Genomic DNA, 14,671 nt, shown 5'->3' on the forward strand with positions numbered 1-14,671 from the left:
GTGCTGTGTATCCAGGGATGTCACCACCGGCCAGGGACGTGGGCAGCGCGGGGGGCTTGCTGGGAGCAGAGATGGGGCTGGCAGAGTGCTGCTGCCTTCCTCGGTATAAGGTTCCTTGGGAGGTGGAGGAAAATCCTTTCCTTGGGAAACCTTCCCTGCGCTGCCTGTGCGGTTTTGTGTCTCTGGGCAGAGAGAAAACACAGTTTACTCCCTATCATTAGCCTGGATCAGCAGGAAAAAAGCCATGGCCTTGGGTGGGATTGCCGGGAGAGGAGGCAGGGGAGCACCGCGTGAAAGCGGCTTGGGAGGAGGCAGCAAAGCAGCAGCGAGGCGGATTCCCCCCGCGCCCACTCCCTGCTGCATCGTCAGCGTCGGGGCTGCCGCGGGCTTGCGGCGTTTCCCGAAGCCTCCTGGCTTCCCGCAGCGGTCGTGGTGTTAGATTAATCGCCCTCCTTCCCCGGGCTGCCCCTCACTGCCCTCTCCTTCCCCAGCCCCTTCGCTCCAGCTGATCATCAATCAAACCTGAAATAGCCCTGTCTTAAGTACATCTCCTATTCTGCTCGAGTGATGGCAGCTACCCGGTATGCAGCGTATCTGGTTTTTCCCCCACGGACCTTGGCACAGCGTTTGCGGAGAGGCTGGGGACGTGGGGACGTCGCTGCTCCCCTCCGCAGGGCACAGCCCTGCTCTGACGGGAAAAGCTGCTCCTCGAGCAAGAAGAAACCCCAGCCCCACGCAGCCAAGGGTCCAGCACTCGGTCTCACCCCAAAAACATTGACCTGAAACCTAAGTCCAGGTTTCAAAGGACCATCAGTCCCTTTTTCCCCGTGCTGTCAGCTGTATCCCGTAAGATAAATAGCATAACAGGGTTTTTTTCCCTGTAGCTCCTAGTTTCTGGTGTCATTTCCTAGCATCAAAATCATGTTTTTCCCTAAGCTGGGCTTCCCTTGCTGCTTGGATTTTGGGAGCTCTGGCTCCTGCCAGCGCGGAGCCGGGACTCTGCTCCGTGCTGGGCATCGTAGGAAGGATCGGATCCAGCACTGGCCTTCCCTTGGCCATTCCCAAACCTGGGCAGAGTTATTGGAGAACGGGTTTTGTCGGGGCGAGGGGCTGCCGGAGGGGACTAACGTGCACGTTCGTGCACGTTAGTCCCCTCCGGCAGCCCCTCGCCCCGACGAACGTCTTTCTGATGGAAAGGATGTGCTGGAGCACGAGCGTCAGCAAGACCTGCATCTCGGAGCATCCCATCCCTGCGGCATCCCCGGGTCTGTCTCCGCTCGGGTCTTTCCCGAATCCTGCTTCGTTTCTTTATTATTATTTTTTTTTCCAACAGGGAAAAAAAGTTCAGCATTGAAATGTATATTATTTGCATGTGTATTTTTCTAAAAAAAATATTTAAAATACAATAAAATAAAAAATGTCCATAAACCCTTCCCGACTGCATGAAGGATGGGGTGAGAGAGAGAGAGATTGGAATAAGTTGTCTTAAAAATGACTTTCTCGCTCAGCCGTTGTCGTGTGTTTTAATCAGATGGATCTTCTCCATGCTGCCTGCTTGGCCTTGATGGTCCCTGGTGCCTTCCCCAGCTCAGCCCCCGCCGGCTTCTCCCTTTTGATGACCTCCTTTTTTAATAGGGAAAAATTGATGCACCTTTTAAAGAAATGTTAGCGTTTGCCCCGGAGCCAGCTAGGCACGCGAAGGAGATTTAATTTTTATTTTCTTTTCCCCTGCGCGCTCAATCTCTGCCAGTCGCCGCTGATCTGACGATGGAGCTGGGATCCTGCTCTGGCCTCGGGACATTTGATTTCAGTGTATTTAAAAATCAATTACTCAGTATTATCTTATTAAAAAAAGATGTTCCCTTAGATTAATGGGCTGGGAGCGTCATCCTCCACCCAGGCTTTGGAGACCACGTCCCCTCCGGTCTCCGTATGGCCAAGCTGAGCCTGTTCCCTGCCCTGCAGTGCTGGTTACTCTCTCGATTGCCCAGCGGCAGGGTTTCATGGTCACGTTTCTCTTAGGAAGGAGCTTGCCCTGCTCCTTCTCTTTTTTTTTAATTACCCTCCTTGGAGCACTCCACAGATTCACCACTGCAGGAGGGAAACCCATCAGCCCTGCAGCCCGTGCTTGGATGTCTTACCTGGGGTTTCACACGGGTACGGACTGACCAGCTACGGAAAACCAGAAGCCATGGGCCCTGGGACGGCTTTTGTTCCCACCGTCCCACGAATTACTTATTGCCTTGCCTGATAAGCCTGTGTGTATAAGAAAGGAGGTGCTTATTCCTCAGGTATTTGCTCAGCACCGGGTGCCCTTTGCGGTGGGTGCACCCTCAGCTCCTCCCAGCCGCTGATTTTGCTGGCTGGGTGCAGCCTGCGCTTGCAGAATGGTATAGAAAGGCTAGAGGGGCAGCATGCGCAGCAAGAGGGAGTAAGATCCTTGGCCACTTAACCCCAAGCTGGGAGGTCTCCTGCCCTCCCTGAAGTGCCAGGGAGCAGTGTCCCTACCCTGCTTGTTGGGTGGTGGTGGTTGTTGAGCCCATTTAGCCTTTAACGCATGAGAAACGAGGTGCATTAAACGAGGCGGGGGGCAGCTGAGGGATGGCACCCTGCCCAGGAGGGTCTTTAGCTGAGCTGAGACCGCCCTCATTTTAAATCCCCCAAGGTGGGTTAGACCGGCTGTGATTTGGGTAACTGCAGGAGGAGACCCTGGCAAAGGTAAGAGCAGCACCGGAGGAGGAAGGTGCTGTACATTACAGCCTGTGTCCCCATCAGCTCCCTGCGGGTTATTAATGACACCCTTTATGCGATGGCTTTGGGAAAGCTGATGCAGTCCTCGGATGGCGACACCCATCCGTTAAACCCAGGGGTTAGGAGTGGCCTGGTGGCTGCTCCGGCTCCGATCCTTCAAGCCTGAGCGCAGCAAGCGGCTCTCAGCCCCCTCTCCCTCCCTCGAGGGATAAAAAGGACGTTTGCTTGCTGGGCTCTGGGGGTTTTATTGCGTCTCTATTAAAGCTGTTAAAAATCTTTCCATTGTAGTAGTGTCTGGGAGTGATAAGTATTCATAACAGAGGGGATTCAAGATGGGCTTGGTTGTAAAAACACCTCTAAGCTGACTGGATTTATGGCTGTTAAATCATCCCTTTTCTCATCTGTCACAGCCTTTTCAGATGTTCATCACTGAACAACAGCGAAGTTGGGGCCATAATTCGTGCCGCAGTGTGCGGAGCAAGAGGGAGGGGAGTCCTCTCCGTCAGTAACTAGCTCATGATTTATGGGGACTGTCTCTTTTTTTTTTTTTTTTCCTTCCTCAAGCAGGAGATGCTTTGACTCTTGCTAGCTGCTCTCATCCGCATGCTGCTGCCAGCTTGCTCGGCCAGCTGGAGCCAGGCAAGGGCTGGTGGATTTAAAGCCGTGCCGGAAAGTTTGACAGCAGCGTTTGGGGAATTCAGGGCTGGCCCTTGCCCGCAGCGGGCTCCGCAATGCGGGGCTGCGCCTCTCTCGCCATGCTCGGGCTCTGCTTCGGGACTGCATCTCCCCATCCTCCCCTCGCTTTGGGCTGAAACATGGGGAAAATCCCACCAACGCCCACCGCAGCAGCCTGCAAAGAGGCAAGGGGTGAGTCGGGAGGTAGCAAGGTCGCCTCGTCTTGCAACAGCAGCGTAAAACTTAATCAGTGCTTTGCAAGGCGGTGCTGCCGGAGCTGCCCGCTGCCGGAGCTGTCCCTTTCCATCGCCGCAGTGCTTCTCAAAACAGACCACGTAAAATCTTTTGTGGGTAAAGCCTTCACCTTTGTCCGGGTGCCGGCAATCCTCACTCAGCCGCAGAGTGTCCAGGATGCGACCGAAGGCCAAAGCGAAGCTGCCAGGCGCCGGGTGCTGCTGCGCCGGGGCCAGCATCCAGCACGGGTGCTGGCAGCTACTGCAACGCCAGCCCGGTACCTGCAAAGCGGGACCCCAAAACAGCTGGCAGAGGCTGTTTTGCCCCCCCCCCCCCGTTTCTGCCAGGTGCGCCGGCAATCGGTTTCGTAGCCCCATCAAGTGTCTGCCAAGTGAACTGCATTGCTGGCTCCCAGCTTTCTGGCCCCCGGGTCAGGCAGCGCTTGGCCCAATATCGCACACGGGCGTTTAAGCAAAATATGAAGCTGTTGGTGCCTTCAAAGCCAGGACGTGTCCGGGAAAAACTCCCGGCAGATGCGGCCCCCATCTGCTCTCCCGTTGGAAAAACCTCAACTGGTGTGTGTGTGGGGGGGGTTTCCGTGCAGCGCAGAGCAGGAGTTGATTTGCTGCCAGGGGACCCCGGCCATCGCCCCGCGGTGTCCCTCGGTACCCGGCCGTGTTGCCGCAGGACGCGCGGGCAGCGGCGGATAAATAGTGAAGGTGAGTGCGAAAAAGGCTGCTTGTGGGGGTGATATGGGGGAGGGGGAACACTTCCCAAGGGGGGTGTGGGGGGGTCAGGGTCTGGGTTTTGCAGGAGACCCCCAGAAGTAATGTGCCATGCTTAGCTGGCCGCAGCACTCCCCTTTTTAGAGTCTCTGATGTCTGATACGGGGTGGCTCAGCCTTACCTCAGTGCTTTGGGGTGCTCTCCTCTAAATGCTACTGAATTTCCTAGGGGTTGTAGGAACGAGACCTGTTGAAATCCCCTTATTCCTCCCTGCAGACACAGGAGATGTTTCCTCTTGTCCTGTGGTAAGTGTCTAAGAAAACCCAGGGGACTCATCAGTGTCCTTCCATTGGGATGGGGGGGATGTTTAGCTTTTAAGTCTCTCAACTTAGAGAAGTGGATCCCACCACTAAAACATTTGATTTTTTTTTATCCTTCTCTGAATGATTTACAATTGAAATTGGAAGATTCCCATGGAGAAACATGACTTTGATTTATTTTATTTTCTTTTTTTCTCTTGCAGGAGCCTGAACTTCCCAAATCTGTTTTACGGCAGCACAGGGATGCTGCTGGGAAGAGGTGTGCCACGGCTCCTGTTTCAGAAGGGCTTGAAGGCAAGGCTGAGTCACTGCGTGCACAGACAGAGCTGCAGATAGGGCCCTGGACAGTAACAAAACACATCTGTCCTTTGCGGCCACATCCCAGATGTGAGTCACATCCTCTCGCTCTGCACTTTCAACCCGAGACACTGTGTTCAGGCAAGGTCACTGCAGCTCCTTGGCCGGCCAGAGAGGCACATGGTGGTGTCTCGGATGAATTATTTTCACCAGGCTTTCACCAGAGCACTGATTTTTTTAAAATTTATTTATTTATTTATTTTCCCACTGCTGGTTCCCCAAAGGGCATCGAGCTCAGCTGCGAGCGGTCTTTGCCATGGGCTCAGCCTAACTTGTCCCTCCGCAAGCAGAGTGGGATGTGCAGCTCTGTAAAGGCTGGATAAGCTGGAAAATCCCAGTCCTTTCCTGCCAGCGTGCTTTCTCTCCCGGCAGATCCCTCTGGAGCTGCTCGAGTACAACACTCGAGGATGCCTTCTTGGTGGAGAGGACGGAGTGCTACCGGGGGCCAAGCCCACGAGGCAGTTCCCCTCTCTCCCTCCTCCAGCAGCACGGCTGGTGCAGCAAACGCTCTGTGCCGTGCGCCGGGGGATTCGCTGTGCAAAACATCAGCCCAGCAGGTCTGGATCCTGCTGGGGCTTGTCTGTGGGCCCACAGGAGCCACCAAGCATAAGGACAGCATCGGCCAGCTGCCGAGCATCGGCGATGCACATCCTCTCGGGCAAAGCGGAGCATCAGCTGCATCACCGCTGCTCCTGGTGCTATTTCTGACAGTGCTGCGAAAGCTGTTTGCGGGTTTATTCCAGCCCTGGGGCTTTTCCACATGTTGTGGCTTCCCGCAAGCCCCAGGCAGGAGGATTGCACGCTTTGCGGGGGGAGTGGGCTCTGCAGCCCCCACCAGCAAGAAATTCCAGCCCTCATCCTGGGAAACTCTTTCAAAAGCCCAAAGCAGCTGAGCGTGTGTCCTAGCTGGGAATGCAAGCAGAGATTGAAGGGTGCTTTTCCTCTTACAAATAAGGTGGAGGCATGCGTGTTTTCCCTGCAGCACACTGTTTACCCAGCAGTGCACCGTACGGGTGGCCAATCTGCTCAGCTGCATCCCCAAGTTTCTGTCTTATGAGCCGTTCCTGCAGTTCCCCGATGAAACGGGATATTTTCGGCTGCAGTCACGGGACAGAAACCCTGGGGGGCCAGGTGGGATGTGGGGCCTCTCGTGTCACCTCTGCACGTGGGCACCTTCTCCAGCCTTTAGCAACTAATCAGAGACAAACACCTCCTCCTCCCTGGGGACCCGGCATTCGGGGTGTGAGAAGCCCTACAAATAAGAAATCCAGGGATGTGGCACAAAAAAGAAAAAAGTGAGGTCCCCGCGGGATTACTGTGGGGCTGGCAGCCAGCAAAGCCACTTTCCTCGCCTAGGGGAGGCAAAATTGAGCCGTTTTCCTTGGCTGGCCTCTCCTGCCGCTGTGCGTGCCGCTTCCAGGCAGGGTGCTTCGATGGGACAGGCAGGGCCACCACTCACTGCCTGCAGGCTCCTGGCTTTGCTGTCACTCAGACAGTGCTGGAAATGGGTCTGAAATGACCTTTCCCCATTGCAGCCCCGTGGGGCGGTTGCTCTTGCCCGTGGGTTTTAGCATCCAGCCCCTTCTGGCCCCCGCAGGGGCTCGCCGGTCCCCGCAGAGGGGATGCTTTGGAGAGGAGCCAGTCCCCGAAGCAGGCAAGGAAAAGGATGCTCGAACGTGCTTAGCTGGGAGGCCAAGTTTCCCAAGATGGCACTGTGGTGTTTTTTTATAAGCTGTCACTGCCAGCAGAAAGGGGGGGGGGGGGGGGGGGGAAGCTCCTGAATAACATGCGTCTGGTGCAACTGCGCAGGGCAAATATTTGACGTGCTGAATAAAAGAGCAGGAGGAAGACGTCAGGCTTTTGCACCAGGAAGCTCTGACTCATGTTCCCACAGCAAGCAGCACTTCAGACACCTTCCCTGCAGGCAGCTGCCAAATGTCCCTGTCCCCGGAGCATGGCACACAGAAGCGAGCGTGCCCACACCTCCGCTCGCAGCCGGGGATCCTCACACAGCTCTGGGGGTGCAATTAATACCCCAGGGTGGGCTGGGGCAGCCTCATGGGTGATGGCGAGGCAGCAGCAATGGGGGTGTCCAGGAGAGGGCTCCTGGGTTGCACCCGCTGGTTTAGCCCCCACCTCCCCTCCGTTTCCTAGGGATGCTGAGCTCTGATCCAGTCGCCTCCCAGCCTTGTTCACACTTAGGATGCTCTTACTGAACAAACAGCCTGGAGATGCTGCAGCCGCCTCGCTGTCTGCCTGGTGGGCTTCACCCCCTGGCTCTAGCTCAGGTTCCCGGTGAAAATATTGGACAATCCCCTCCCTCCCAATACGCATTTTAAGCTTGTGCTAAAGCAGCAGCGTTTTTCTGGCCAGTTACTCGCGCTTGCTCGGGTGGAAAGCTCGTTTGTGCAGCGATAGCGAGCATTTAAGCAGAGCACTGTGGTTTTTCTGCCCGTCCGATTGCAGCTGCAGGGGAAAAGCGGAAGATCTCGGCCGAGCTCTCGTTTCCCATCAGGGCAGCATTTGTTCACGGCAGGGGATGACGACCTGCAATTCAATCTCCAGCGTGAAAACCTCCTCTTCGGGTACAATACTGCCTGTGTCCTGCTGCAGACGAGCCATCCCAGGTGGCTGCGACAGGGACAGGCTGTCCCAGCCTCGTGCTCACGCTGGTGGCACTGCCTGCCTGGAGGGACAGCTTGTGCCTCTGAGGACAGAAAGTATTTTGCGATGTGCTTTGGTTTTGCAGCGTGTGTGTGACTGTGAATTGTTCTCCCCCGCCGACTGCATCCTGAGGTTTGTGGATATGAAAGTCCACATGTCTCTCTCTTCTTTTTAATTTCTATAATTTGCCTGGCTCTTACCCATGGTAAGGAGCAAGGCTTGGCTTTGAGCTCCCTCGATGGATTTATTTTGGTTTCGATGCTGTGCAAAAAAACCCCAACCCTTGTGTTGTGCCCTGTACGTGCTTCCCGTGCACGGGTAATTTTGCTCGCTGGAGTAATTTCCTTGCCCCCAGTGGGACTTCTCTTGTGAATAAAGCTATGTAGGATCAGAGTCTAAAAACCACAGCCTGGGAAATTTATGCAGAGGAGGGAAGGAGGGAGATTGTTCCTAGCAGGCGAACAGCGGGGCTGATTGCTGTTCTCATCGCAGGCGGAGGGCTGGGCTGGTGCTAATTAGCAGGCGGCTGGATGGAGGGCAGAGTGCGACAGCTCACAAATTGCCTTGGAGCAGAGGTTGATGCCTCCTGCCCTGGACACCGGGGTGGCGGGTGCCCGGGGAGGCTGGTGCTGGGCTGGCAGTGCTTCCCTGCGCCGGTGCCAGGCGTGGGGCGCTCGGTCAGGGCTCGTGCTCGGCTCCTGCCCTGGTCTTCCAGCAGCCTGGAGCCTGTGATGCTTTTTCCTCTCTTGGGTAGGAAGGGGAGCCTGGCTGTGCTGCTATTATCGGTCTCACTGGCAGCCAGTCGGGGCTTCTCCATTTGCACCGTGTCCGGGATGGAGGGAGAGGGTGAAGACAAGGGCTTGAGCAAAAGGTACAAGATCAGAAAAGGGAATAGTTGAGGAAAACGCCTGTCTCTGCTTGGAAGAGTCTGCAATCTGAAGTATCCAGGGCAGGAAAAAGTAAAGGCTGATGGTTTTGCCTGGGGCATGGGGAGAGCGCCAGGCACAGCCTGGGCTGAGCCCTGAGCTGAGCAGCGGGCACAAAGCAGCATGGACCTGGGGAAGGGACTGGGCTGTGGTGGGACATATCCCCCGGTCCTGCTCCCACAGCCACAAGCGATGCCCCCCATCCCTGTGGGACTTCCCAGGAGCTGCTTCCGCGGCCGGGCTCATCCTGCACCCTCCATGGCAGCACCCATCCCTGGGGACTGGGGACCCTGCAGCTCCCTGGCACAGGGGAGCAGCGTGATGCCCCTCCACAGCCCGCTGGCACTCGCTGCCTCCGAGCCCCGGCAGCAGCCAGCGAGCTGCGTGTCCCCACGCAGGGCCCGGCAGCAGCCCCGGGGGGCCGCCTTGCCAGCATCGCCACCCCAGGTGGCCTTGTTTTGCTCGGCAAAGGCGGATGGGAGCCACCATCTTCCAAGCGAAGAGCATTTTTAATCTCCTGCTCCCGCTCCGTGCAATTAACTTGATTCCCTCCCCTCGTTTCCTGCAGAGGTTTAATTAAAATGCATTGTTCGCCTCGCCAATTATTTGCTCTGTCCCCCGGATAACCTCTGTGCAGCGGCTGGGTTGTTGGGGCTTTTTTTTTTTTTTTTTTTCCTTCCCTTTCTCTTTTTTTCCCCTTGTTGTTATTGAGGTTTCTCTCTCTGCTCCCCCGTCGGCAGCTCCTGCAGCGTTTACCTGCCCGGGAGAGGACGGGGGGGAAGTATGCGAAGCACGGCAGCCCTGCACGCACACGGGCGAGCAGGGGGCCGCAGCATCCCCGCGGCGCCGGGGGTTGGGGGGGGGGGGGGGAGGCGCATGGAGCTCTGTGCCCCCGAGCAGCTGAAACAACAAGACCTTGTTGACTTGCCTTTGAGTTCCCCAGCACTCGGCAGCTGCTGCTCCAGCAGGTGATAATTGAAACCGGGAGCGAACCTGGATGGCGTCAGGGGTTGAGATGTAGTTCAGACTTCTTCCCCCCCCCCCTCCCCGCTCCCCGCTGCCACGGTGCAATGAAGCCACTGTCACCGGGGCTTTGCAGGGGACCCCAGGGGAGATGGGTGGGTGACACTCTGCTCTGGTCCCCAAGGAAAGGGGTGGTGGGACCGGGAGATGAACAGCTGCAGCACCGCAAGGTCATACCTTGAGGAGTGATTTCGGAGAAGAGGTGTTCAGCGCTTTCTAAAAATAACCCCGGCACAGGACCGAAATAACAAGCTGCTCTCGACCAGCGCTGTGCTTGAACCCGGGCCAAGGCAGCTGCTGCCGGGCCGGCGGCGGCCCCTCGGTGTGCCGCGCAGCTGGCCTTGGCGGGGCGGGGGGGGGGGGGGCGCCCGCCGGTAGTCCCCCCCCACCGGCAAGGGCTGGGGAAAGGCCAGAGAGGGAGCGAGCATCGGATGCGGGATGGCTTCGAGAGATGCTGATGGTCAGCGTTAAAAAACAATATGGGCGCCTGGAGGAAGGGCAGGCGACTGCTCTTGCAAAGGTCCCTTGGGAAGCAGGGGTTGATCCCCCCCAAGGAGCCAGGCTTTGGGAGGGGGGCACGGCCACGTGGTTTCCCCCTTTCCAAATGGGTCCGGCTTGGAGAGCAGGACCCATGCCTCGTCTGGGTCTGTTGGAAGACGCCGACCTCACGGGGCGTCTGCGGGTCGTTAGTGTCATCTCCTCCTGCAAGGTCTCGCTAGCACGTCCCCAAAGACTTCTCTGCTCCTCTCCCAGCAGCGTTTCCTCTCTCGCCTTTCGCGGAACCTGCTCCAGTTCTTGACTTTCCTTGCGGGGGCTCTGGCAAATGTCTTCGTGGTGGTCCCATGAACCGGGATTTACTGGCTCATTGATTTCAAGGTACGGGTCTGGGCTCGGGGTGTGTTTCATCAGGCTTTGTGCAGCTCCAGGCTGCAGCCTCTGTCCCCGTCCCCCCAGGGCCTCCCTGCTCTGGCAGCCTGGGGGGATATTTGGGGTTGTTTCACATGTGAAAACCCAGGGGATGGCATGTGCTGTGTCCTGGTGTATGATGAGGTGCTGGGAGGTCCATCCTTAACTATGGGGTGGCATCCTCTTTGGTGAGGATGCATGCTTCCCCCTCGCCTCCCGCTAAGGCAGCGGCTGGCTCCATCCCAGGATGCCTCGTCGCAGGCAGGGCTGGGGCCAAGCGTCTGGCAGGGTCGGGCCCTGCGGGAGTCGGCAAAGGAGGTGGTTTTGCACCTCTGGAGCAGCTGGAGAGGAGCCCAGGCTCTTTGTGCTGCAGCCTCAGGGTGAGCTGGCTCCAAGCCCCCAGCTCCCGCATCTCCCCGGCTCTTCCCCGGGAGCGGGAGGAGATGGGGAAAGGCAGAGGACGAACCCAAATCTGCCCCTGCCATGAAGCACATCGGTGTGTCCCCCCAGCCTGGCTCCAGCTGGGTACCGCGGTGGTGCTGCCCTCCCGCGCGGTGATGGGCAAAACCCCTGTCTGCTTTTATTTCAGGCTCAGGACCTGCTGCATGTCACGATCACCCAGTTGACAGCCTCTGCCTTCCCAACGGACTGGGAGAAGCCCGAATGATGTGGGTGGGTGATCCCGTTGGCTCCTGGCTGCTTTGGAAGACCCCCCAGCACACTAACCCCATGCTCCTATAAAGACACGCACTGGGCACAGGAGCTGTTTCCCCGCGGAGGGCAGGATTGCACCCTCTGCTTGAGGTCATGTCGCGGCTGCCGGAGCTAATTACTGCTCGGAGACGAGTCTCAGCCCCGGGGTAGTTCTGGGAAATCAGTGCCAGTTCGGTGCTTCATCCTGAGACCGATAGATTAACTTCAGCTTCGCGCTCTGCCGACTGCCGGTGCGGTGCTCGAGGATGGAGCAAATTGAACCCAGCGTGGCGTTTCCCCCTCGGGAGACCTTCCTCCGGCAGCACCGGGAGAACCGTCCTGAGCGCCAGCAAGCGGGGCCAAACCCGGCCTCACTGGAGGCTGCTCCTGGAGCTGATGGGGAGCTGCGGCTGTCACGGTTATCCAATAAATATCTCCTGTGGCCAGCTGGAAGGTTTTTCTTTGCACTTGCAATTGCCTCCTCCAGAGCGTCGTGCTCCCACGCTGTGCTTGCCGTGTGGTGCTGGGCTCTGGCGTGAAAGCTGGATGAAAATTTGGTGCAGGTGAGCCCTGGCCCAGGGGGTGGGGATGCACAACAGGGAGGATGGGAGGGAGAAACTGGGAATAAACCCTCCACGGTGCCAGGCTGGTGGGGAGAGCGGGCTCGGCAAAGGTGCTGAGCAGTGAGATGCCGGAGGGAGGAAGGCCAGGCTGTGTTTTCAAGCTCCCTGGGGCGGTTTTGGGAGCTAACGCTGCTCTTCCCGCAGGTGGTGGGTTTTGCTGACATCTACAAAGGGTTGGTGGGGGACAGGATTCAGCTGTTCGTGGACCTCTGCTCCTTGAGGTTCCAACCCAGCAACCTGGTTGAATCTTGAAGAGCTGTCCCTGATAGATGTAGGTTGAAATTACTCTTAAACGGCGTGGGGATGAGCTGCTCTTTGGGCTCCAGAGCGAGCAAGCATCGCTCCCGGGGCAGTCGCTGGGTGCTTGCATTTGAGCCCAGCAGTGCTGAGCTCCCCTCTTCTCCCACCCGCCTTTCCAAGTCCGCTGATGAAACCCGGAGCAGTTTCCAGTCTAATTGCAGCCCTGGAGCGGGAATCCCCAGCCCTGCAAGGAGGATAAATCCTCTTTTATCCCTCCAGAAGAGGGTACAGCAATAGCCTGGGGACCGCAGCCCTGCTCCACGCATCCTCCCTGGCCATCCTTCGAGGGAGGGGTCCAAACCTGCCCCACGTTCTAGCTTAAAGCCTGGCCTCAAGTTCAACCTTGGGACCTCCCCAGCCAGACCTAGAGGGCTGATTTTGGGGGAGGGAAAGGCCGGGCTCCACGTCGCAAGCTGTTGGCATTGCAGTCAGACCAAGCACGCGCACGATCCTCGTGGTCCTCCGTGGTCCGGCGGGGAACGTGGCTGGCCCCGCTGCACCCAGCCAAGCAGCAGGCGGTCTCTCCTGGGACAGTGTGTGCTTCTGAGTGCCCCTCATCTTGTTTATTTTTATTTTTTTAGGCTTAAAATCCATACGCCTGGCTGTTACTGCATTTATGTGCTTTATGTGTATGTGCTTTATAATTGAAAACTCTCAGTTGTGCGCTTCTCCCAGGCGAAGCAAAGGCTTCAAAGCAGCAGGTGGAAATTGAGCCAATATCTTTGCTGCCAAAGTGAAAATTTGAATGAAAATTTAATATTTCCTCTGCAAAGTGGGGAACTGGGTTCCTGGGGCCCCGTCCGAAAACCTGCTGTGACCTTGCCTTGCAGGGGCTGCGACGCCATGGGAGCAAGCCCCGGCTCTGCTCCAGGTATGCAGCGATATGGGCGACGCGGTGAAGGAGAAGGTCTTTCTGGAGCATGCCTTGGCCATGGAATTTCAGATGCTCTGTAACGGAAATGCAATTTCCTGATGGGTTTCAGGGTTGAGGAGAGGGGACTGAGCATCGCCCGGGCTTTGAGCATCGCCAGCGAGGCTCGGTCCCCTCCTGCAAGGAGGCTCAGCAGCCTTGGGGCAAGGCTTGAGCCCATTGATGGTGTTGAGCGGTGCTCCATGCGCAGTGAGGTCTTGGTGCTTCCAGACATCCAGGTGTACTTCAGCCAGGTGCTTTTCTGCGGCATCGAGCTGCCCTTGATCCTCTTCAGCACGCTGCTTTTCACTGCCATCAACCTGGTGGCCCAGGACTTCATGCTGGCCGCTGTTGTCACCTGCAGAAGGTAACGATGACATTGGCATCATGCAGAAGGTAAGACACTGCCGTGAGCATCTGCTCCTGGGCTGGGGGCTTTTGAGCACCCAAAGGCTCCCTGGGGCTGCAAAGGGCTGGTTCCCCCACCGAGGCCGCGGGGCAGGAGCTCCCTGTCCCCCTGCCCTCGCTCGGGGACCCCTTGGCAGGGCAGTGCCGGCAGCACGGAGGAATGGCAGCCATGGAGGGAAGCGAGGAGAAACCTGGCTGTGAAACCACTGGTGGAGAGATGCTATCGGAGCTAGAGCTGTGCTGCTGCTGGCTGTGCGAAGGAGGAGTGTTCCCCCCGGAGGGGCCGGGGCTTTCGGGGGGCGCATGGCCCCACGGGAGCATTTTCTCGCATCCCACGTGGATTTGATTTTGCAGCCCGCGGATTCCTTTCCGCTGAGCAAAGCCTGCGGAGCCGCCTGCGTGAAGGAACCGCGCGGCCGGAGCAGGCGGGTTCCTCTCGTATATTATTTTTTTGTTTGTTTTTAATTGAAAGACAAAAGGCTGCCTGCTGGAGGGAGCCTGCCTTTCCCAGAGCGGCTTTGTCTTACGTCTTCGTGGGAAGAGGAGAAAGATGTGAAGGGAGCAGGACAGTCCCCGGGCCACCGATCACCACCCATCCCTGGGGCCACCGTCCCCCATTCCCGTGGGAGGACCAGACCCCACCGAGCACCAGCTGCCCCTTTCCTGGGGAACCGGCTTGAGACGGGGGCGAAGGGGGAGCAGCTGCAGGGCGCGGGGTTACGCCGCAGGCAGGTGTGCCTATCACTCGTGCTCTCCTGAGCTTTATTTCTTTCTTTTCTTCTTTTTTTTTTTTGTTTTTAATCCCCTTGAAACAAAGAAAAAGGGGCAGCTGCACCCGGCAGAGCATCCCGCAGCAGCCTGCGGCTGCCCGGGCAGGGCTGGGCCTTCGCTCACGCGCCGGATCTCAGCTTTGCAGGTGATTCCTGCCCCATCCCTTTGCCAAAGCAAACCCTCTCGCTGGCTGGGGGGGTTTCCAGGCGGGTCAGGGCGTTTGCCAGAGCAGGGAAGTTTTTGGGAGCAGCCGCCAAGCCGAGGAAAGCAGCCCACCCCGCAGCGCCTGGGGCCGCCCAGTAAAGGGGTGGCTATTTATGGGCTGAAAAAGGAAAATTGTCCAACTGCCAAAATTGGCAGCGAATCCCAGGACTATAATAAACAG

At 57.6% G+C, this 14,671-nt stretch overlaps 1 long non-coding RNA gene across 1 annotated transcript; it reads left to right on the forward strand.

Annotated features, from left to right (window-relative positions):
• The first annotated feature begins 10,075 nt into the window (after positions 1-10,075).
• Positions 10,076-11,719, forward strand: LOC143165404 (uncharacterized). Its single transcript, XR_012996250.1, has 3 exons — positions 10,076-10,135; positions 10,429-10,551; positions 11,171-11,719. It is a non-coding gene; the product is annotated as an uncharacterized LOC143165404 (long non-coding RNA).
• The last annotated feature ends 2,952 nt before the right edge of the window (positions 11,720-14,671 follow it).

Source organism: Aptenodytes patagonicus, chromosome 11 (assembly GCF_965638725.1).
Source record: "Aptenodytes patagonicus chromosome 11, bAptPat1.pri.cur, whole genome shotgun sequence".
In the NCBI taxonomy this organism is placed as follows: Eukaryota; Metazoa; Chordata; class Aves; order Sphenisciformes; family Spheniscidae; genus Aptenodytes; species Aptenodytes patagonicus.